Source organism: Nerophis ophidion, linkage group LG17, assembly GCF_033978795.1.
Source record: "Nerophis ophidion isolate RoL-2023_Sa linkage group LG17, RoL_Noph_v1.0, whole genome shotgun sequence".
NCBI classification, from domain to species: Eukaryota; Metazoa; Chordata; class Actinopteri; order Syngnathiformes; family Syngnathidae; genus Nerophis; species Nerophis ophidion.
In genome coordinates, this window is record NC_084627.1 from 14,931,024 (window position 1) to 14,957,201 (window position 26,178).

Consider the following 26,178-nt stretch of genomic DNA (forward strand, 5'->3'; position numbering starts at 1 on the left):
TTTATGGTGATTTAACCCCCAATTCCAACCCTTGATGCTGAGTGCCAAGCAGGGAGGCAATGGGTCCCGTTTGTTTTTTTTATAGTCTTTGGTATGAACTCCCAACCTACCGATCTCAGGGAGGACACTCTAACCACTAGGCCACTGACACGGGTTGTCTTACGTCAGCACCGGAAGTCGTAAAATCAGTTGGCAGGTTTTTTTCGGGGATGAATAGGGAAGTCCTTCTTTGGCTCCCGTCTTCTTTTATCATGTATTGTTGCCTTTGCACCTGTCAGTGTTTACTTTTGTATCCACATTAAATCAACAAAAAATCCGGACTTTGGAGCAATGTTCACAGACTCTAGTATTTGGCTCTCTATTAGGCTCCGTTTACACTAAGCTGGCTTACCTTTGTCCACACACACACAATGGTCATTTAAGACCCCCTGCAACCCTTATTTTGCCGGCGCGGCGCGACCTAATACGCATGGCGGAAAATGCGCACGTCATAGTCACCTCCAGTGTTGCTTTGTGCGCAAGTTCTTAAATGTAACTTATCTGAACAATATCCAGTGTTGTGGTATTTCAGTTAACTGGAATCCAGTGTGCTGTGGGGCCCTATTGTAGTGAATCACACCTGAGCCATCATAAATTAATCAAATCATTATTGGACACAGAAGGATACAATGTGATAAAGAACATTTGACAACAATCAATCTAGGGATCTAGATATCTGTCCCTTATCCACAAAGAGGCCCTTGATTTCTTGGCTTGACTAAAGTCCACTTTCGGGTGGAATAATGCACACAACTGAATTGCACACAGATCATAGTCACAGACTGTATGAGACAAGTATTCTCAGGGCATTCAATATATCGCAGGACACTCCTAACTTTTTTGCCTTCACCTTCATTGTCCATCCGTTTTTGGTGACTTTAGATACTCTGGACCTAGACATACATGGCTGACAGTAACTGGTACAGTCTGATTTGCCAGTCCAAAAGCATTCGCCGTTTTCTGTAGTCTTCCTTCGATGGCCAGGTTCTTGTTGACTCTCCTTTGACAAATGGACAAAGTTTTTCGCTAAGTTGAATCCCAGCTGACCTAGACATTGGAAAGTTCTCTTGCCGTCTGAGAAGTGTTGTATCCCAAATAGCTGCAATCGCTTTCTCTTAAAGCGGAACATTATCACAATTTCAAAAGGGTTAAAAACAATAAAAATCAGTTCCCAGAGGCTTGTTGTATTTTTTGATGTTTTTTTCAAAATTTTACCGGTCCCGGAATATCCCTAAAAAAAGCTTTAAAGTGCCTTATTTTCACTTTCTCGAAGGCACTGTTCATTTTCCTGTGACGTCATACAGTGCTGCCAATGTAAACAAATAATGGCGAATAGCACAGCAAGATATAGCGACATTAGCTCGGATTCAGACTCTGATTTCAGCGGCTTTAGCAATTCAACAGATTACGCATGTATTGAAACGGATGGTTGGAGTATGAAAGTATTGAAGAAGAAACTGAAGCTATTGAGCGAATAGCTATTGACGCTATTCATAGCCATAGCATTGCCGAATAGCTGCGTTAGCATCGTCGGTAAAATGTGCAGACCAAACGATCAGGACTTTCGCATCTTGTGACACTGGAGCAACTTAAATCCGTCGATTGGTAAGTGTTTTTTTTGCATTAAATGTGGGTGGAAGGAAAAGTAATATACTTTCAGATGTACATACATCTATAGCCTAAACAGCATGTTAGCATCGATTAGCTGGCAGTCACGCCGCGACCAAATATGTCTGATTAGCACATAAGTCAACAACATCAACAAAACTCACCTTTGTGATTTCGTTGACTTCATCGTTGCAAATGCATCTGCAGGTTATCCATACATCTCTGTTCCATGTCTGTCTTAAATTCGCCGGTAAAATGTGCAGACACTCCGGCACATTCGATGGGGTCTGGCGGCAGATTTTTCTTGTCACTTTCGCATCTTCGGGCTATTGGTGCAACTTGAATCCCTCCCTGTAAGTGTTGTTACACCCTCCGCCAACACACCGACGAGGTATGATGTCTCCAAGGTTCCAGAAAATAGTCGAAAAAATTGAAACTAACAGAGCTGAGACCCGGTGTTTGTAATGTGTTTGAGAAAATGAAAATGGCGGCTTTCTTACCTAGGCAACGTCACGTACTGACGTCATCGCTTCAAAAGGGCTAAACAGAAAGGCGTTTAATTCGCCAAAATTCACCCATTTAGAGTTTGGAAATTGGGTAAAAAAATATATGGTATTTTTTCTGCAACATCAATAGAATATATTGACGCTTACATAGGTCTGGTGATAATGTTCCCCTTTAAGGTATTCTTGTGTGATTTCCAAAAGCGTCCGTACATGTAGAGGAAGGAGAAACATGAGCATGTCGGGATGAATCGCCTCCATATTTCCAGTGTTTAGCTCCGAGTTACGAAACCGCTTTATTGCGAAGCTGGCTGTGGCGCGGTCTTTCTGGCGTCACTTCCTATCCGAACTCACTTTGTAAACGATTCAATGAGTCCATACTGTTACGATCCGCTGCCCGGATCTTGTTATGTTCAGGTTTTGAGTCCTCCTGGTTATTATGTTCTGCTAACGTTTGCCTTAAGTTTCCTGGTGGCACTTCCTTGTTTGTTTTCGTCACCATGGTACCTGATGTTTCACCTGCCTTGTTCGCACACCTGTTTTTGATCAGAGACTCTATCTAAGCCTGCCTTTTCCGTTCACTTGTTCTCTCCTCGTTAGTTTGTGTTATATACGGTTTGTGTTCACAAGTGACGACTCGGTTTCATGTATTTGGACTCGCTAGCTTCCACGCTTAGCCTTTTGTGTTTCCTATCTCCCATGCTAGTGTTTTGTTTTGCCTGTTGTGCCTCGAACAAGTATTCTGTTTGTTTCTCTAGCTCACATGCTAGCAGCTCTTTGTTTGCCTTTTCTGCCTTAGCCCCAGTGTTTTTGTTCCTGGTCTGTTTTTAGTTTTAATAAATCATTACTTCTTACCTGTTCGGTGTGTCCGAACCCGATCTGCGTCTTGGAAGAAGCACCACTCGTATCACAATGCCCGCCAAGCGTCACACATACAAAGCTAAGAGCCGGAGATTCAAGAAATACACGACGCACTTACCCGTGTAAAAATTTGTCCATGGAGGGGGACCTTAAATGCTAGTTTTGTGTGGCTGAAACAGGGCTTAGGCTAAACAGTTATTCGTTTTAAGGGTAATCCGTCTTAGTGTAGACATAGCCTTAGATGCAGACACCTGTCAGTGTTTACTTATGTATACACATTAAATCAACAAAAAATCCTGACTTTGGAGCAATGTTCACGGACTCTAGTATTTGGCTCTCTGTTAGATGCAATGGTTTTCTGTATTGGGACCATGATTTCGGTCCTAACTTGGTCACCGTCCCTCATGTTGTAGGTACTTTACCTTGTTCATGTCTCAAGAAGGGTAGAAATACAAGAGCCCACACACACACACACACACACACACACACACACACACACACACACACACACACACACACACACACACACACAAAAATGTACACACTGAGCGGTCTCCTCTGGTTATCTTCTCCTGAAAAGACTTGGGAGTCCTCCTTCTTCTTCTCTCTCTCTCTCTCTCTCTCTCTCCCCCCTTACAACTCCTTCCACCCTCCTCCCTGCCTCCGTTACAACCTCCATCCTCTTTTTCTGTTCTCCCTCCGTTGGCCGAGCCCACACCGACACGATCCTCGCACGCGGCGACGCTCTCACTCGCGCCACTTGGACGGAAGAGGAAGTAGGCCACGTTAATGGGGGATGTGTTCTGATCTGCGCTGTAGTGGACTGTAACTTGGACCACTTCCTCTCGACAGGTTGGTGTTTGACTCGAGATTAGGAAAAAGTGTTGCTCATGAGGTGGTTGTTGTATTTTTTTGCCGCCGGGAGGCAGGGAGGGGTTTGGTCAGATGGAAAGATAGCAGGGAAAAGCAATAAAGCTCTCATTGGGTTACTGTACTGTTTTTCAAGCACACTAGTGCACCGTTAGATATTGTTTGGTGTGCCGTGAGAAGTGATGCAATTCTACCTAATTTGGTCCAAAAAAATATTGTTTGCAAACCAATAAAATGTTTGAAACAGTAGCTTATAGGCATCATACCTGGTAAAATGTATTTTCTTTAGATTTGGGCGTACAACAGGCTGCTATGCATTGCTAGAGTTTTGTTGTAGTTGGTTTTATTCTTTGTGTACTAATAATACTGAAAATAACTATATGATTGCCATTTGTTGTGATATTGTACGCAGGCATGACGTACATCGCCTATTTTATGTGTAAAATGTGTTAGTTAGTGTATTTGACGGATAAGGAGTTTGATCGTGTTCTTTCTTCCACATTTTGCAACAATACCACTCTTTTCTCGGCTCTTTTAAAACAACTGTTTGTGTCCCCCAAAGCTGTTTGGGCTGTTTTTTTTCCCCCCAGCTGCAAGTGACATGGATTAGCCCTGCGCGCTGCCAGAGAGAAGGGGGTATAGCCATTGGAAGACTCTAAAGCAGGGGGTCACCAACCTTTTTGAAACCAAGAGCTACTTCTTGGGTACTGATTAATGCCAAAGGGCTACCAGTTTGGTACACATTAAACAAAATTGCCAGAAATAGCCAATTTGCTCAATTTACCTTAATAAATACATCTATATATATATATATATATATATATATATATATATATATATATATATATATATATATATATATATATATATATATATATATATAAGAAAATGGGTATTTCTGTCTGTCATTCCGTCGTACATTTTTTTTCCTTTTACGGAAGGTTTTTTGTAGAGAATAAATGATGAAAAAAACACTTAATTGAATAGTTTAAAAGAGGAGAAAACAGGAAAAAATAATAAAAATTAAATTTCGAAACATAGTTAATCTTCAATTTTGACTCTTTAAAATTCAAAATTCAACCGAAAAAAAGAAGAGAAAAACTAGCTAATTCGAATCTTTTTGAAAAAAATTTAAAATAATTTATGGAACATCATTAGTAATTTTTCCTGATTAAGATTAATTTTAGAATTTTGATGACATGTTTTAAATAGGTTAAAATCCAATCTGCATTTTGTTCGAATATATAACAAATTGGACCAAGCTATATTTATAACAAAGACAAATAATTATTTCTTCTAGATTTTCCAGAACAAAAATTTTAAAAGAAATTCAAAAGAATTTGAAATAAGATTTAAATTTGATTTTACGGATTTTCTAGATTTGCCAGAATATTTTTTGGGAATTTTAATCATAATAAGTTTAAAGAAATATTTCACAAAAATTCTTTGTCGAAAAAACAGAAGCTAAAATGAAGAATTAAATTAAAATGTATTTATTATTCTTTACAATAAAACAAATAATTTACTTGAACATTGATTTAAATTGTCAGGAAAGAAGAGGAAGGAATTTAAAAAGTAAAAAGTTATATGTGTTTAAAAATCCTAAAATCATTTTTAAGGTTGTATTTTTTTTTCTAAAATTGTCTTTCTGAAAGTTATAAAAAGCAAAGTAAAAAAATAAATGAATTTATTCAAAGAAGTGAAGACCAAGTCTTTAAAATATTTTCTTGGATTTTCAAATTCTATTTAAGGTTTTGTCTCCCTTAGAATTAAAAATGTCGAGCAAAGCGAGACCAGCTTGCTAGTAAATAAAAAAATGTTTAAAAATAGAGGCAGCTCACTGGTAAGTGCTGCTATTTGAGCTATTTTTAGAACAGGCCAGCGGGCTACTCATCTGGTCCTTACGGGCTACCTGGTGCCCGCGGGCACCGCGTTGGTAACCCCTGCTCTAAAGAGATGTTAAAGTGAACGGAGGGGTAGGGGGACAGGAAACACACTTGGCTATAATTGACTTTCTAGTGTCCTCACCAGGGGAATTATGGGGATTATTCCCTTATTTTGAGTAGGGTTAGGGTGTGTTTGTTGTCTGCTGATACACGACTAATGATTTGACCACTTTCCGCTGTAATGCTCTCATTCTTTGTCCGTGTCTTCGATCGATAGTCGTGTCAATTGTCACACACAAACACAGCAATGATGTGATTTATAAGCTCTTAGACAACTGTACAGACATACATAAACACATACTGTACATATACATGTACATATATACACTCATGCATATAATCACGTTTCATCACACATATATTAACGCTGGTTCTCAACCTTTTTTCAGTGATGTACCCCCTTTGAACATTGATTTAATCCAAGTACACACCCTAATCAGAGCAACACTTTTTTGGTTGAAAAAAAGAGACAAAGAAGTAAAATACAGCATGTCATCAGTTTCTTATTTATTAAATATTACTCATTTGTAGTGGTCTTTCTTGAATTCAATTATGAATAAAGATTTTTACACGTAGAAGTAATCATCAACTTAAAGTGCCCTCTTTGGGGATTGTAATAGAGATCCATTTGGATTCATAAACTTAATTCTTAACAGTTCTTCACAAAAAAAGAAATCTTTAACATCAATATTTATGGAACATGTCCACAAAAAATCCAGCTGTCAACCCTGAATATTGCATTGTTGCTTTTCTTTTCACAGTTAATGAACTTACATTCATATTTTGTTGAAGTATTATTCAATAAATACTGTATATTAATAAAGAATTTTTGAATTGTTGCTATTTTTAGAATATTAAAAAAAATCTCACTTAACCCTTGGCATACCTTCAAGCACCCCCAGGGGTACGCGTAACCGCATTTGAGAACCACTGTCTTAGACAACTGTACATATATATTCACTGTACAGACATACATGTACATACTGTACATATACATGTACATAAACATACATACACTCATGCATATAATCACGTTTCATCAAACATATATTAACGTTGTTGCCCTAGGGGAAAACTGGGTAACAAATGGGACGCTGACAAAGCTTTACCCATTGTTACTATAACAATCTACAAGGTTAATATAGTTGGCTTCTGTTTCTTCCCCTCCATGTATCTGCTTTCTTTTGTATTTCAAGTTATCATTACATATATGCATTGTTGCATTTGAAACAATTGTATTGTTTGGGTAACATATGGCATATGGACAAAGCTTAACTCATTGTTACTATAACAATCTACAAGGTTAATATAGTTGGCTTCTCTTTCTTCTCCTCCATTTATCTGCTTTCTTTTGTATTTCAAGTTATCATTACATTTATGCTTTGTTGCATTTGAAACAATTGTATTGTTTGAGTAACACATGGCATATGGACAAACCTTAACCCATTGTTACTATAACAATCTACAAGATTAATATAGGTTGCCTCTCTCTCTTCCCCTCCATCTTTCGGTATTCCTTTTTTTTATTATTTCATTTATTTTTTTATTATCTTTCTAGCTATCATTATGTATACGTATTGTAGCATTTGAACAACTGTATTGTTGAAAATAGAGGTAAACTATTGGTATTGTTCATGATCAATAGCGCTTTTTCTATTGGTATTTGTATTGCTCCAGTTTTAGTGTAAAAATGCTCATTGTCATTTCTATATTATTATTTATTTCACTAACTGCTTATTTGTTATCCCTTTTACGATCATATTTGTACATATCGTGTGTGCTGGTGTTGTTCTATTGTTGTTGTTGTTTTTGTTGTCATTGTTGTGTGTGCTGTTGTTGTTTTTGTCTCTCTGTCTAATCCCCCTCTTATCCCCACAATTTCCCGCTCGGTCTTCCTTTTTTTCTCTTTCTATCCCCTCCAGCTACGGCCCTGCTGCACCAAATGATAATATAAATACATTTAATAAAGTCAAATTTAAATAAGGCAACAAGAGAAGTATCCTACACTTCTCTTTTGCAAAGTAAATCTGAACAGCCGATATGGGCATCTACATCAACTATATGATTTGCCTGAGAAGCTGGACAGGACAAAAAAAAATAAAAAATAAAAATGAAACAATTGTATTGTTGATAACAGAGGTAATTATTGTTATTGTTCATTATCAATAGTGCTATTTCTATTAGTATTTGTTTTGCTCCATATGTACTGTAATAATGTTGATTGTTATTTCTGTATTGTTTATTTATCACTTTTACCATCATATTTGTACGTATCCTATTTGCTGATGTTGTTTTGTTTGCTGTTGATGTTGTCTCTCTGTCTTATCCCCCTCTTGTCCCAGCAATTTCCCCCTCTGTCTTCCTTTTTTTCTCTTTCTATCCCCTCCTGCTGTGGCCCGGCTGCACCAAAAAATAGTAGAAATCCATTCTATAAAATCAAATACTAATAAGGCAATAAGAGAAGAATCGCACACTTCTTTTTTGTAAAGTAAATTTCTACAGCGATATGGGCATCTATCTACATATGATATGCCTGAGTAGCTGGACAGGAAAAAAAAAAAGATTGCTGTAGCTCCAATAAATGACCTGTTTGTTATTTACTAACCTCGGAAAAACAATGCTTCTCACGACAGGGTCTCTTATTTGTTCCACAACCCCAAAATCACAACCAAAAAGATGCTTCTTTTGATCCGTTTTGTTCGATTCGACTTTTTATTTTGAAGTGCAGATGAGCGCCACCTGCTAATGTGGGGTTGCTTCACACTTTGTTGTTAGTGGTGGATTGGAAGTTGATGCGCGTTGTTTGACGTGTTTGTGGGGTTGTTTGGTTTGTTGGTAGGCACAGGTTGTAATCAAATGGAGAAAAAATAGATCCGTGCAAAATTCTAACAAAGTGTCCGTCTAACAATGGGACAATGTAAAATGTATTGTAACTAAAAACATCACATAAATAATGTACCACACTAAATATCCACTCTTATTATTTTATTAACATAGAAATTAATTTAAATTAATGAGATATACAACAACAGCACTTGAAAACATATTTATATTTTGTCTCACACCTTATTAGATATATTTTTATTATCTTTAATTACATTTTGTTGTTGTTTTTAAATATATTTATTTTTCAATTGTTTTATATTCTGCATGATTTCTACATATATATTTTAGTATATTTTACATATATATTTTAGTATATATAGTATTCTATTGAATTTGCAAATACTACTGCTACTACTAACATAATAATATTATTAATAATGAAAATAATAATAATAAAAACATATTAAAGCAATGATGTCCATTTTATTGGTATACAAATTAATGTAAATGTAAACAACTTGAACACTATTTTTATCTTCTTAGATTTTTTTTTTTTACATTTTCTTTATTTCATGTACGTTTTTCTGTATGTATGTTTTTCATAAAAAGTCCCTTATTGATTAGAAATAAAAACAAATATTAACAAGGTTAAGTACATTTTCTGTTTTAAAACGGTCCTTGAAACTTCAAGTGAATTATAATGATAATAAAACATCACATATTATTACTTTAAAATGATTATATATATATATATATATATATATATATATATATATATATATATATATATATATATGTATGTATGTATGTATAATTAGTATGTATGTGTATATTAGTGTAAGTGTGTGCATATATATATATATATACATATTAGTATGTATGTATGTGTGTATGTATATGTATATATATATATGTGTGTGTGTCTATATACATATATAAATGTATACTGTATATATATGTATATATATAAATAAATGAATATATATATATATGTACTGTATATATATATATATATATATATATATATATATAATATATATGGAATTAAATACACATTTTAAGGAACATTTATTCAAGCATAACAATAAAAACTGATATTCATGCGAAAAACAAATCTTATTACTGGTATATTTTTATATATATCTTCATCTTTTTTTCTCTTTTTATGCGAGTTTTGATTTATATTTGTTGGGCTTTATTTATTGAATAAAATACAAATAAATATGTATATATACATACCGTATATTTCGGATTATAAATCGCTCCGGAGTATAAATCGCGCCGGCCGAAAATGCATAATAAAGAAGGAAAAAAAAACATATATACGTCGCACTGGAGTATAAGTCTCGTTTTTGGGGGAAATTTATTTGATAAAACCTAACACCAAGAATACACATTTGAAAGGCAATTTAAAATGTTATATGACTCATAAATAACCAACTGAGAAGGTGCCTGTTATGTTAACGCAACATATTTTTGTAAGAGTCATTCAAATAACTATAACATACAGAACATGCTATATGTTTACCAAACAATCTGTCGCCGCTTCCTCTTGTCGTTTTCTGCTGCATATTTCACTACGTCCAGCTTGTAATCTGCAGTACATGATTTCCTTTTCGGTGCCATTTTTGTTCCGCCCTTCTCAGTTTTTATAAGTTACCGCCAACGTTGAAATGATTTTAATACTTTAATAGCTACGGCAGTAGCATATAGCAGTTAGCATCCCATGACCCACAATGCACTTCTGCCATGACCCTCCCCCGCCGAATTATTATCGGTTGACGTGTGTGTGACGATTGCTGACATTTTCTTCGTCTCTTCCGCAAATGAGATGAGTAATATTATTTAATATTTTACGGTAATGTGTTAAGAATTTCACACCTAAGTCGCTCCGGAGTATATGTCGCACTTCCGGCCAAACTATGAAAAAAATGGCGATTTATAATCCGAAAAATACGATATACTAGAATACATTACTTTAGCTTCACTTATGTTGCTTGCTATAAACTATTTCTTTTATCTTGCGGACGGCGTGGTGCAGTGGGAGAGTGGCCGTGCGCAACCCGAGGGTCACTGGTTCAAATCCCACCTAGAACCAACCTCGTCACGTCCGTTGTGTCCTGAGCAAGACACTTCACCCTTGCTCCTGATGGGTGCTGGCTGGCGCCTTGCATGGCAGCTCCCTCCATCAGTGTGTGAATGTGTGTGTGAATGGGTAAATGTGGAAGTAGTGTCAAAGCGCTTTGAGTACCTTGAAGGTAGAAAAGCGCTATACAAGTACAACCCATTTATCATTTATTTATCTGCGTAATCTGTTTATTTTTTTAAACTTCTACCTTGAAAATTCCCCTATACCCTTATTTATTCCCCCACAAATCATGTCGCATGATTTTGCAACCCTATACTTTTACAAATGCCAATCTGATAAAACCCGACCCCTGACCTATTTCGGTCTCACTACCGTCCGTTTTGGAAACTGAAGTTTTGCAGTGTGTCTATTTAAACCCACCCAAACTATGAAGAGGTGTTGACAAATTTACAATCGAGGCCCGCCAAAGTAACTTACTTGTCCATATATGGTCAATGGTATCGACAAAACCCCCATTAGGTGATAGTCTAAAAAAGCGAGAGACTTCAGAAGACGACTCCATGTTTGACGTCATTCCGCCAATCTATGCAACGTCGTCTACAGTTCACTTCCACTAAAAGCAGACACACAGACTGCTCTTTTTATGAAGGCCTTTTTCCAGGCAGTCTCAGTGGTCACATTGTCCTCAGCTGCTTGGCGTCACGCATAAAAAGCCAAGTTACGTCAATGACATTCTCCCACTGAATCTTCAGTGTCTATAATAATGCCTTTTTAGACCAGCCCCTCCGCTGATTTATTTCTTAAGGAACTTTAATAATGATGGAATGACACATCCCTCAATAACTCTTAACGTTTATGACATATTGTTGCTGTGTAGAGCATCTTCAATGACGGCAGCACCTCCTTGTTTCCATTGATCCATCGACCTGTTCGCCGCTTGTTGCCTTGCACCCTTTTTCCGTTGCGTGTCATATCCTCTCATCGAAGCAAGATCCAAATGGACGGGTCTGATGGATGAAACGATAATGATTGCCTCATCGCTTTTCTGTGTGTGGATATCGAGAGGTCGGTGCATTGCTGTGCATGTAATATGTCCATTCGGAGACGGCGCCTCAATTATATGGACCATCTATATATGGCCATAACAAATCGGTATTACATCCGGCCGTAATTGTTGAATAAAAGTACAAGTTTTTGTCGACTTACCGAACAATAAACAGCAACACACAAGGTAGTGGTGTGTGTTAAATTTGCAAATGGGGAATATTATTATGATATTTTGCCAGCATTAACAACTGTATCCAAATACAGCTTTTCTGTGATAAAATGGTAATCAACCCCATTCCTATTGGATCCCACTTCTGACACCATTTATCTCAGAACCCTGAGCAGTAGCACCCTTAACCAGGCTTTGTTGGGTAAAAAACATGCACATTGGAATCCGTACAACCCTTTGAGGAATAACATCCTTTACTGCAGGGGGGTCCAAACTTTTTCCACTGAGGGCCACACATGGAAGAATTAAAGCATGCGGGGGCCATTTTGATATTTTTCATTTTCAAACCATTACAAAATATATGGATTTTTAAAATGTATTTTACCATTAGGGGTCCCGGGGACCTTAAAGGGTCTCATTTATTAAAGTGTTAAAATAAGTCAAATTTTAATTATAATTTTTTATTTAACGCTTACAGTAAATCTTTATATCAACTTTAAAAAGAAAGATTTTATGGCTTTCCTGTCAAAAAAAACAAGTTTTTATAGTAAAACTGAAATATGCAGTATTAAGTAATTACAGACCTAAAAGGTCAATAATGCAGGACACCATTGATTTTAATTCTTTATTATTTTTGAGTAATCACAGTGAAAAGATAAATAAAATACAACTAAATATATTTGGGATCCAAAATGGTGCCCCAATCATAAAGTGATACATTTTTATTATTATTACTTTTTTTTTTTTTTTACTTTCAACACTTACATTACGAGATCAACTTCAGATATATCTGTTGATTTTACCTTTAAACTATTATTTTGTTTATTTTATGCTCTTTTGTCAAAGAAAACGTTTATGTTTTTATGTTTTTATATGGCAACTACACAATATATGCAATATTTACCACATAAAACATTTTAAAGTGAAATATTTGAACTAATTGGGGCTTTGCAAATAATTCATTATAACATAGATTATTGTGTCATTATTTTTTTTTGGAGCAATGGCAAAAAAAAAATTAAAAATAAATAAGTGATTGATTGAAACTTGTATTTAGTAGATTGCCCAGTACATGTAAATGGTAACACCCCAATAAGTTTTTCAACTTGTTTAAGTCGGGGGTCCATGTTAATCAAATCATGGTAAAGATGTTTTTTACATGGTAAAATAAAGACAAAAGAAAAAAAAAACAGCCTGCATGGCAGCTTTTTGTCAAAATTGCAACTTTTTCTTGATAGATTTCACCTCATTCCAATATTTTTAATGTTCTTTTTTATTTTTGCATTAGCATTTCCAGAATGTGTGGCGGGCCGGTAAACAATTAGCTGCAGGCGGCAAATGATCCCCGGGCCGCACTTTGGGCACCCCTGCTTTACTGGGTTGTTGAAAAAAACCTGTCCACTGGTCCCCCATCCCAATCATCGTAGTGTGAAAAACCCATTTCTGGGTTCACCTGAATCAAAGATCCTTCCGACGGGACACTCCACTGTCAGCCTCACAGCTATTCATCCCACTTCTGACGTCATTTGTCACAGATCTTTTAAGGAATAGCTAGCACACTCAACTGGAATGGTTGGAAAAACCTGTGAATTGGTACACCGCCTCAGCCATTACTGGGCTCACCTGTCCCGAAGTTGCTTCCAACTGCGCACAAAAAGCGCCACAGACGCGCATACCATTTCTGACACCAGAAGGCAGGCCGTTTGGCAAGATAGCACTGTTGCCTACACAACATTGGTGACGGTACTATTGAAAGCTTGTCCAACCCCTACCAATTATCTTAGTACCTCACAGCTGACCATCCCACTTCTGACACCAATATTATCATAACAAAGCAATTGCTGTAGAAAATAGTCTACAAATACCGTATTTTCCGGACCATAGGGTGCACCGAATTATAACGTGCACTGCCGATGAATGGTCTATTTTCGATCTTTTTTTCATATGCGCATTATCCATCCCATCCATCCATTTTCAACCGCTTATTCCCTTTCGGGGTCGCGGGGGGTGCTGGCGCCTATCTCAGCTACAATCGGGCGGAAGGCAGGGTACACCCTGGACAAGTCGCCACCTCATCGCAGATATAAAGCGCATTAAAGGAGTCATATTATTAGGATATTTTCTAAATGGAAAACACTTCCTTTTGGTCTACACAACATGTAATGGTGGTTATTTAGTCAAAATGTTGCATAGATTATGTTTTACAGATCATCTTCAAGTCGCTTTCTGAGAGTTGCTTCAGAATGTTTTGTGGGCGGTCTTATTTACTTGCCTCACCTTATCCCCATCATTTTTGTTGTAGCGGTGTAGCGTGCAAGGACGGGAGTGGAAGAAGTGTCAAAAGATGGAGCTAACTGTTTTAATGACATTCAGACTTCTCTTAAATCATTAACGGAGCAGCATCTCCTCATCCGTGGCTCATTAGTGCAACAACAACACCGGAAATGTGTCCCGTGAAAAACCGTTCTACGGAACTCTCTAATAACTAAAGTTCCTTTGGTGAATAATATAAACTCACTACACCGGTATGTTTTAGCGCTTACCTGGCGAGTTTACTGACAGATATAAGCAAGAACTTTACACTACTTTGAATTAGAAATGGCAACAGTGGAGAATGAATGTCCTGTAAAAAGAAGATAGAGAAAAATAAGAAGCTTATGAACTATTGCGTCTGCACCGACTACAAAGGCGGATTCGCGCATTTTTTTAGGACTTATGCAGATCCCAAACACAGATCAGCAGGTACCAGAAGGTAAGAAAAGTTGCTTTTGCATAATATTGTGAAAAACCCCAGATAATCCGTCTTACTTTATACACGCATCATAATAATACTCATATGTTGAAGCACAGTACAATCCATCAAGCGGTGCGGTATCATAGCTTACCAAAGTCGAACTAAAACATTTTGATAGATTTTTGAGCACTGTGTGTGATGTTTTAAAGGCCTACTGAAATGAGATTTTCTTATTCAAACGGGAATAGCAGGTCCATTCTATGTGTCATACTTCATCATTTCGCGATATTGCCATATTTTTGCTGAAAGGATTTAGTAAAGAAAATCGACGATAAAGTTCGCCACTTTTGGTATTTCCTGAAAAAGCCTCGCCTTTACCGGAAGTCGCAGACGATGACGTCGCAAGTGTGGGGGCTCCTCACATATTCACATTGATTTTAATAAGAGCCTCCAACAAAAACAGTGATTAGAATCGAGAAAACGACATCTTCCTCATTAATTTGAGCGAGGATGAAAGATTCGTGTTTAAGGATATTGATAGCGACGGACTAGAAAAAAAAAAAAAAAAAAACGAGTTAAAAAAAAAACGCGATAGCATCGGGACGTATTCTGATGTTTTTAGACACATTTACTAGGATAATTCTGGGAAATCCCTTATCTTTCTATTGTGTTGCTAGTGTTTTAGTGAGTCTATCAGTACCTGATAGTCGGAGGTGTACGTTCACGGGTGTGTTGACGCCATGTCTCACGGGTGTCGACGGCAGCTGTATGGACGACACACGTTCAGCTGATATCCGGTAAGTGGCGACTTTTTAACCGCCATTTTCTCACCGAAACCTGCTGGTTGACTTTCGGTTGGGATCCATGTCTGCTTGACCGCGCTCTGATCCATAGTAAAGTTTCAGCTCCGGGAATTTTAAACAAGGAATCACCGTGTGTTTGTGTGGCTAAAGGCTAAAGCTTCCCAACTCCATCTTTTTACTGTGACTTCTCCAATATTAATTGAACCAATTGCAAAAGATTTAGCAACATAGATCTCCAAAATACTGTGTAATTATGCCGTTAAAGCAGACAACTTTTACCTGTGTGTGTGCGTAGCGCTCATACTTCCTAAAAATGCATGACGTCCTGCGCACACGTCATCATTACACGACGTTTCCAAGACGAAACTCCCGGGAAATTTAAAATTGTAATTTACTAAACTAAAAAAGCCGTATTGGCAAACTATCAGACTGCATGGTGGGTAGTAGTGGGTTTCAGTAGGCCTTTAAATTTTCAATGGAACATATAGAATGTTGGTGTTGTTTACCTCAGTCATATTGCAGTCTACACATATCTCTTATGTTTGACTGCCATCTACTGGTCACACTTATCATTTAATCATGTACCAAATGAAATGGCTTCGAGGTCGGTAAGCAAAACCAGAATTATTCCGTACCGGGTTAGGAACTGTCGAGTTTTTAGGAAAAAAATGAATTTTAAGCGCGTCTTGTAGTACCTACTTTATACAGTTTATAAGTTACTTTAAACACAGAATGTGTTGTTGACGTTGCATCTAAACATCCTTCCAGAAAAATTTAGTATTTTGCAAGCCCAGCTGGGAGTTGTGGCGGAGGAATGGTAAGACGGGGCAAAAGCTAGCATGTCCTTTGAATGGCAGCATTGTGTATTTCTAACCGCTTTGCTAATTGACTTGACTCAGGTTTATTGAGAATGGGCGGGGATTTTGACCGATGGACACATTGAAGCATTAATGTTTCCCTAAGTAAAGCGGAGGGAGGGGAGCGGTTGTCGGTGGTGAAGATGCGGCTTCTCCTGAACGCTGTGCTTTACTCTAAAACAACCACAGCAAATTAAAGGCAGCGCTGGAGGTGCAGTTAAATAATACAAGGAGGGGAAAGTGATGAGGAGAGGAGTGCATAGGTGGAGCTGTAGCATTTGGAATAGAGCACAACTGCCCCCCTGAGAGAGGTCTCTCATTGTCATGGTAACAGGGACAGAGGTCGCCATGATTGTCCCTGGGTGACTGTCCATGATTGCATGTGTGTCCCTACAGTACACTTCTATTTTTGTTGCAAGTGTCTGACCTACAGAAAAGGACTGTTGGATATTGACAGCATGTGCTAAAGTCTTAGGGAGCCATTGCTATGATGACCATAAAATAACAGTTTTAGATACCGTGTAATGCAGTGTTGCAGTGTTTTTCAACCTTTTTTGAGCCAAGGCACATTTTTTTTGCTTTGAAAAAATCTGGATGCACACCACAAGCAGAAATCATTAAAAAATGAAACTCGGTTGACAGTTAAAAGTGGTTGTCGCAATTGTTGGATATGACTTTAAACAATAACTAAGGATGCATCACTATAGCTCTTGTCTCAAATCAGGTGTACAACTGTCACGCCGTGACTTATTTGGAGTTTCTTGCTGTTTTCCTGTGTGTAGTGTTTTAGTTCTTGTCTTGCGCTCCTATTTTGGTGGCTTTTTCTCTTGTTTTGGTATTTTCCTGTAGCAGTTTCAAGTCTTCCTTTCAGCAATATTTCCAGCATCTACTTTGTTTTAGCAATCTAGAATATTTCAGTTGTTTTTATCCTTTGTGGGGATAAAAACAACTGTTTTTATCAACTGTGTTGATTGTCATGTCATGTTCGGATGTACATTGTCTTTGCGCCACAGTAAGTCTTTGCTGTCGTCCAGAATACTGTTTTTGTTTAGTTTGTAGCCCGTTCAGTTTTAGCTTTGTTCAGCCTAGCCTTCCCTAAGCTTCAATGCCTTTTCGTAGGGGCACTCACGTTTTGTTTATTTTTGGTTTAAGCATTAGACACCTTTTTTTACCTGCACACTGCCTCCCGCTGTTTCCAACATCTACAAAGCAATTAGCTGCCGGCTACCACCTACTGATATGGAAGAGTTTGCAAATGTTGCATAGATTATATTTTACAGATCATCTTCAAGTCGCTTTCTGACAGTCGCTTCAGTTTTGTGGCGGTCTTGTTTACGTGACTCACCTTCTCCCCGTCATCTTTGTTGTAGCGGTGTAGCGTGCAAGGACGGGAGTGGAAAAAGTGTCAAAAGACTTCTCTTAAATCATTAACGGAGCAGTATCTGCTCGGTTACTCTGCCGAGCTCTAGAAAGTACCAACACATCATTTTCAGACTATAACTCCTGGTTTGCAAAAAATATTTTTAACCCAAATAGGTGAAATTAGATCATCTCCCACGGCACACCAGACTATATCCCATGGGACACTAGTGTGTGTGTTTGAAAAAAAAAACGTATGTAAAGAATGTTAGTCCCCTTACACAACACTAGTATCTGTTAAATATGGTAGTTGTGCCAGCATTCCTAAAAATGTGCATGCCAAATTAACTGTTGTCCACAAAATACACGCAATTAAGCCAAAAACCACAATAGAACCCTAATTAATGTCATTGTGTACCGTGTCAAAATGATTGCAGTCGAGGTCATTAAAACAACAAAGCTTGCCAATAAGACTATTGCACAGAACTCTATAAGGATGTAAACAAATATCACAGTACAGGATTCAAATTATTAAAATGAAAACAGGAGTTTTAAAGCATTGAGGCGTCATTAAAGTCCACACAGTTTGAAGAGTACTGCAACTAAATTTGCAAACATACGGTGTATTACTTGAAGTGAACGTTGAAATAAAAGTCCTTTATCGATCTTGGATGATAAATTAATGTAGCTATGTTTGATGGTCATATCCTGCATTACAGTTACATAATACTTATTGGCATGCACACAAAGTCCTTAGTCGATCCTAGAAAATGATGATTAGTGATAGATCATATTTTTGGTTTCACCCAGTCACTTCTCATTTATGTGGCGTACTTTATTATTATCATTAATACTGTAAACTATGCGTCGGTGTGCACTTCTACACTACTGGTGCAACTGAATTCTGCATGATCGGCAACATTTGCTCATCGATTAGGCGCCCTTTTCTTTGCCACGGATCTCTGTAAAAGGAGATGAATGTCATCATTTCCAAATGGACCCACCTTGACCCGAGTTTTCCTTTACGACCATACAGGAACGGCTTATTACTGTCGAGCGTTTCAAGTCCAGTGACCATTACCAAGGAAGACCTCTTTGATCTCCCTCCCATAATTCCGTTGTTAAGAATTCCCTTCGTTTGTCGGTTATCCTACCTTTCATCCTCTTTAGATTTTTTTTTTTCTTTTTTTTGCAGCCCTTAGGCTTCTTTTGCCTAATTGAAGGCCATGTCAGATGTTCATTTGTGTTTAATCACTCGGACAGCATGGAGCTGCCCATTAGCATTAGCCTTGAGTGCCTTGTGAGCTGTAAGCAAAGTGCCATCCTGATATTGAATACACCCCTTAGGTCTTTCCCGGATCATCCGGTGAAAGAGAATACACACAAGAAACGGAAAAAATGGAGCGTTAAAAAATGGGTTGTCCAAGAGGAACTTTGAAAGGTTGAAATCCCTTATATATCATATTCCGGATTTTCCGGACTATAGGGCGCAATGGATTATAATGCTCATTGCCGATGAGCATGTCTAGTCAGGTCTATTTTCATACAAAAGGCACACCGGATTATAGGGCTCATTAAAGGAGGCATATTATTATGATTTGTTTCTAAATGGAAAACACTTCCTTGTGTTCTACATAACATGTAATGGTGGTTCTTTGGTCAAAATGTTGCATAGATTATCTTTTACAGATCATCTTCAAGTCGCTTTCTGACAGTCGCCTCAGGATGTGCCGTTTTGCGGGCTGTCTTATTTACGTGGCTCACTTTTGATAGGGTCTTTTCTCCGTCATCTTTGTTGTAGCGTTGTAGCGTGCAAGGACGGGAGTGGAAAAACTGCCGAAAGATGGATTTAACTGTTTTGATGACATTCAGACTTTACTTAAATTAATAACGGAGCAGTGTCTTCTCATCCGTGGCTCACTAGTGCAACAACAACGCCGGAAATGTGTCCCGTGAAAAAACGTCTCTAATTACTAAAATTCCTTGGGTGAATAATGTAAACTCACTACACCGGTATGTTTTAGCGCTTTCATGGTGAGTTTACTGACAGATATAAGGAAGAACTTTACACTACTTCGTATTAGAAATGACAACACCGGAGGATGAAGGTCCCTTAACAAGAAGATAGAGAAAAATAAGAAGCTTATCAACGATAAAGGCGGAAAAGCGCACATTTTCAGGACTTATGCAGATCCCAAATACAAATCAGCAGGTATCAGAAGGTAAAAAATTTTGCCTTTGCATAATTTTGCAAAACAAAACGCCAGATAATATGTCTTACCTTATACACACACCATGATAATACTATAATACACAATAAGCCGTTAAGTTCTTGGTCAAGGGGGGGTGACCCCAGGATGCAGAGACGGGGGACAAGGTGGAATTACAAAAATGAAAAATTTTAAGTTAGATAAAAGAGATAACTAAGTGGGATGGGGCAGAAGCACACACCATGTAACCTGGACAAAAAATAGGTTCCTCAGAGGTCGGCAGGTGAAAAGGCCATGGCGCACTGAGCAAGGCAAGAGTCCAACAAAAGAATCCCCTTTTACTCAGGGAGGCTGGGAAGGAAACAAAGAAGAGGTTAGGGAATTCAGGACTAAGTATCGACAATGTACCAGGTCTGGTGAGGTGAAGCAGGCGCATACACAAGAGTGGTTCAGGATACATTAACTGGCAATCCCAAGCTGTCAGTGACGAGCCTAAATACTGGCGGGCTAATTGCGAGAAGGTGTGCCACAAGGTCTGCCCCTCCCCAAGGACGAATCACTGATTACACAGGTGCAGAAAAAGGAGAAGGCAGGATAAAACAATCCATCAAGCGGTGCGACTTCACGCTTACCAAAATTGTTCTAAAACAATTTGATTGATTATTGAGCGCCATTTGTAATGTTCTATATTTTCAATGGAACATATAAAATGTTGGTGTTGTTTACTTGAGTCATGTTGCAGTCTACACGTATCTCTTATGTGTGACTGCCATCTACCAGTCACACTTATCATTTCACCATGTACCAAATAAAATAGCTTCGAGGTTGGCAAGCACAACCAAAATGATTCCGTACATTAGGTGCACCGGGTTATATGGGCAATGTCGAGTTTTAAGAAAATTAAAGGACTTTAAGTGCGCGTTATAGTCCGAAAAATATTGTACCTTGAGCAACACAATGAATTTCCAGGATAACAAAAGCTTTAATTTAGCTACAACTAGATAGATAGATAGTACTTTATTGATTCCTTCAGGAGAGTTCCTTCAGGAAAATTAAAATTCAAGCAGCAGTGTACAGAGTTGAGATCAATTTAAAGAAAAAAGTAAAAAGTAAATAATGGGGGTTTAAATGGAAGCAAAATAGAGAAATATTACAAAAAGAATAAAAACAATGGGAATAACAATATAACAGTAAAATAAGAATATAACAAGACAAAGTAGGCAGTAGTGACCATGTTATGAAAATGTATTGCACTGTTAATGTTTTGCATCCCCTGTCATCCTAATACCCCCCGTCCCCCGTCCCAGAGAGGAGTTGTACAGTCTAATGGCGTGTGGGACAAAGGAGTTCTTGAGTCTATTAGTCTATAACTGTCACTTCTCTAACATCTTTGTTAATCAGCAAGATTTTGTAACAGTCCACTTTATTAATATCCTGAAGTTTAGCATATTAAACTATTTTAACATGGTTAAAACATACATCAAAACCTCTTAAGGCTTAGGTGGCCACATGCGTGGACAGCACCTTTTAGCTCTTAATTCCAAAATTGTTTGCACTACTGAATTGGGGTCGTATGGCCACTTGTGTGGACACTCATACTGCCATCTGGTGGTCTCAGAAGAGTATAAAATACAATGGAATTTGGAAAAAAAAAGTGTAAAAATTTGAATTAGAATGTCACCAAACATGAAGTACATGTTTGGTGATTAAGATGATTCTTAGTTTTTATTCTAATTAGGATCCAATAAGCCCAAATAGCAAAGATAAATTAAAAAAAAAGCATGTAAATAAACAGCTTGGGCCTTAAGAGATTTTAAAAAAGACATAACTAATTTTCGACCGGGGTTCGAACACAATATCTTCTACGTTGTCCTGCCAGTACTAATGTCGTCCGCCACGGAGCCACCTGAAGTTACTGAGGAAATTTTGCATTGATATTTTAATCGGTGACGGAGCATGACATGGCCAGGATACGTTTGGGGTAAAATATTATTATATGAAACGCATTTTCATTTAATAATTTACATTTTAGTATAATGGAAGCCCTACTCCGAGTGCGTGTTCTGCATTAACAGCTGACTGACACAACAATATTATTATACCGACAGCGTTTAGCATCAATTTCATTCAGGTGAAAGCAACATTAGTTAAATCAGTATGATTTAAAGTTAACGTTATGTTGACAGCACATTTTGGATCGGATAATGTTTTAAGGTGAAAGTGGACATCATTGTGCTACATTGTTGGAGTTGTAGCGGGTTGCGCATGACCAAAGATCGTATATTGACAGAGGATGCTCTACTGCTTTGTAATGTATAACCCAAAATGTTGAAAGAGCCATATTGGACCAAAAATCCAAAAAACAAGTCCGTCTAGAGCCGCAAAAAATGAAAAGCCATTTGTAAGTCTTATAATGAAGGCAACACTTTACGTAAGTGCCTACTATCAAAATGACTATGCGTGGCAGGCTGAAGCAAATCTTCGTTGACAGAAATGTTGACATTTTATATTTATTCTACACATTTTTACTACATTAGAAACCATTAGTAAATCAGAGTCTACTAAGAAGGTGAGATAACTCCTGGAAATTATTGGCTTTTAATGGTCAAAGGTATAAAAAGGTCTGGTCAAGTTAAGGCTGTCTTCTTTTAATAGATTTATTACAATCTTTGGCAAGCTAGATAATGTTTGCTGTGGTCTGGAACAACATGACACACAAACAACTATCAGAAATGCAACCAATATCACATACAGATAATGTGTCATGAGACATGTAGATTTAAATGAAATACACCGAGGACATAAGTAGAGGAAATTAAATTAGTAGCGAGCATAAATAGAATGTTAGCATTGAATAGGTTGCAGTCATGCAGTGACCAACTATGCCTGATCAGCACTCCATGTTGCATTCGCGCACAGCTTAAAACATTTGGTGGACAAAATGAGACAAGGAAGAAATGGCATAAAACGCGTCTTTCTGTGGCAGCATCGGGGAAAGTTGTACATGTCAACAAACTACGATGAGTTCAAGGATCGCTGAAATTAGTAGGACAAAACGGCGCTTGCAAAATGCGCTCATGAGTGAAGCATGTATAACATAAACAGTGGGATTTCGAACAATTAGGAAGGTTTGTGTCATGTTTGTCCACCTACAGAAAATATATTAAAACAAAAAACGTTTTTTTTCGTTTTTTAACACATCTCTGAAAAAGATCCTAGGGGCCACTGGGGTGGCGCTAAAGAGACTTGAGTGCCTTGAGAGCCGCAGGTTGCTGACTCTTTCCCTAGACCAGGGGTGTCCAAACTTTTTCCACTGAGGGTCGCACACTGAAAAATCAAAGCAAGCTGGGGCCATTTTGATATTTTTTATTTTAAAAACCAATACAATGTACTGTATGTATAGAAATATACATTTAGGCCTCCACTCAGGGTTTTGTTTAAAAAAATATTAAAAATGTGTCATTATTCAGCCTTATAGGCTTAAATCTCTAGATCAACATTAGGTCTATCTGTCAATATAAAATAAAAAAAAATAAAAAGTTGTATGCTCTTTTTCCCAAAGAAAACAATGTTTTTTTTATAGAAAAAACACAAAATATGCAATATTTTCACCCGATAACCTTTTTAACTGGAATATTTTAGATTATATAATAAGTGTAGCTTTAAAAAGGTCAATAAGTCATAACAACATTAATTCATTATTATTTTGTGAGCAACGGCACTTGAAAAAAAAATCACACTAAAATTATTGGGGATCCAAAACGGTCCTATTCATTAAAGTGTTAAAAAATTAATTATAATTATTTTGTTTACTGTTAACACATTAATCTCGAGATCAACTTCAATTATAAGTTTAAATCAAAAATGTTTGGCAAACACAAAATATGCAGCATTTTATCCCAAAAATATCTCAAAGTGTAATATTTAATGTGCAATAATTGGAGCCTTGAATAGGTCAATAATTCCTAATGACATTGATTTTGATTCATTATTTCTTTTAAAGAAAGAAACAGCCTGCGTGGCAGCTTTTGGGCGGCATAGCTCAGTTGGTACAGTGGCCGTGTCAGCAACTTGAGGGTTGCAGGTTCGATTCCCGCTTGTCCTATCCTAGTTACTGCCGTTGTGTCCTTGGGCAAGACACTTTACCCACCTGCTCCCAGTGCCACCCACTCTGGTTTAAATGTAACTTACATATTGGGTGTCACTATGTAAAGCGCTTTGAGTCACTTGAGAAAAGCGCTATATAAATATAATTCATTTCACTTGTGTTATTAGAGTCAATATCGCAACATTTTCTTGTTAAATTTAATCATATTTTTAGAATGTGCCTTTAAAAAATTCCCCGCGGGCCGCACTTTAGACATCTCTGCCCTAGACAAAGCTCATTTACCGTCTGTCATATCATCGACATACAGAAAACATGATGGCGTTACCGTGAGTTGCAGGGTTTGCGTGTGTGTGAGAGCCGGTGTCAGCCGTCAGAGTTGGGACAAGTGAATCTGACTGTTGGCTCCATTGTGTCTCCGCCCATAACTTCAACAGTCACAGATTCTTGAGGAAAGTGAACGATGAGGGTCAGTTAGGTAAAGATATAAATAGCCCATGGACGCAGTGTCACTTTTTTTCTGCGCTGTGCAGCTGTGGCTGCCTGAAAGAAATATCACCTGCCCTTTTCCTGGTTCAACCATGTCATCTGTACGCTCTTATTAACACACATAAAAGTAACGATATAAGGTTGCGCTTGAAAAAGCGTAGGATTTTACTTTTACAAGTATACGGTAAGGGCCTGATTTACTGAGGGCTTGTGTGTGCTAAAACTCGTGCAAACTTGACGGCACACGCAAAGTGGATTGTGTCTGTTAAATAAGAAAAATAAGACGGTCAATCTGGATTGGCAGACCGGGGTGGTGGTCCCTCTCTTTAAGAAGGGGGACCGGAGGGTGTGTTCCAACTATCGTGGGATCACACTCCTCAGCCTTCCCGGTAAGGTTTATTCAGGTGTACTGGAGAGGAGGCTACGCCGGATAGTCAAACCTCGGATTCAGGAGGAACAGTGTGGTTTTCGTCCTGGTCGTAGAACTGTGGACCAGCTCTATACTCTCGGCAGGGTTCTTGAGGGTGCATGGGAGTTTGCCCAACCAGTCTACATGTGCTTTGTGGACTTGGAGAAGGCATTCGACCGTGTTCCTCGGGAAGTCCTGTGGGGAGTGCTCAGAGAGTATGGGGTATCGGACTGTCTTATTGTGGCGGTCCGCTCCCTGTACGATCAGTGCCAGAGCTTGGTCCGCATTGCCGGCAGTAAGTCGAACACATTTCCAGTGAGGGTTGGACTCCGCCAAGGCTGTCCTTTGTCACCGATTCTGTTCATAACTTTTATGGACAGAATTTCTAGGCGCAGTCAAGGCGTTGAGGGGTTCCGGTTTGGTAACCGCAGGATTAGGTCTCTGCTTTTTGCAGATGATGTGGTCCTGATGGCTTCATCTGGCCGGGATCTTCAGCTCTCGCTGGATCGGTTCGCAGCCGAGTGTGAAGCGACCGGAATGAGAATCAGCACCTCCAAGTCCGAGTCCATGGTTCTCGCCCGGAAAAGGGTGGAATGGAGACCCTGCCCCAAGTGGAGGAGTTCAAGTACCTAGGAGTCTTGTTCACGAGTGAGGGAAGAGTGGATCGTGAGATCGACAGGCGGATCGGTGCGGACGTTGTACCGATCCGTTGTGGTGAAGAAGGAGCTGAGCCGGAAGGCAAAGCTCTCAATTTACCGGTCGATCTACGTTCCCATCCTCACCTATGGTCATGAGCTTTGGGTCTTGACCGAAAGGATAAGATCACGGGTACAAGCGGCCGAAATGAGTTTCCTCCGCCGTGTGGCGGGGCTCTCCCTTAGAGATAGGGTGAGAAGCTCTGCCATCCGGGAGGAACTCAAAGTAAAGCCGCTGCTCCTTCATATCGAGAGGAGCCAGATGAGGTGGTTCGGGCATCTGGTCAGGATGCCACCCGAACGCCTCCCTAGGGAGGTGTTTAGGGCACGTCCAACCGGTAGGAGGCCACGGGGAAGACCCAGGACACGTTGGGAAGACTATGTCTCCCGGCTGGCCTGGGAACGCCTCGGGATCCCCCAGGAAGAGCTAGACGATGTGGCTGGGGAGAGGGAAGTCTGGGTTTCCCTGCTTAGGCTGTTGCACCCGCGACCCGACCTCGGATAAGCGGAAGATGATGGATGGATGGGAAGACGGTCAATCCATTTTACGTCTCTGTGT

At 38.5% G+C, this 26,178-nt stretch overlaps 1 protein-coding gene across 9 annotated transcripts in view; it reads left to right on the top strand.

Annotated features, from left to right (window-relative positions):
* The window catches only part of rgs3a (regulator of G protein signaling 3a), a 354,609-nt gene that overhangs the window by 207,563 nt on the left and 120,868 nt on the right, over positions 1–26,178 (top strand). Inside the window, exon 1 of one of the 9 annotated variants that reach the window (XM_061876393.1) lies at positions 3,712–3,863. The exons of the other annotated variants lie outside the window; for them this stretch is intronic. The gene's annotated coding sequence lies outside the window, so the exon portion shown is untranslated. Of the gene's footprint in view, positions 1–3,711; positions 3,864–26,178 lie in introns of those variants that run through there. 9 annotated transcript variants of the gene reach the window in all.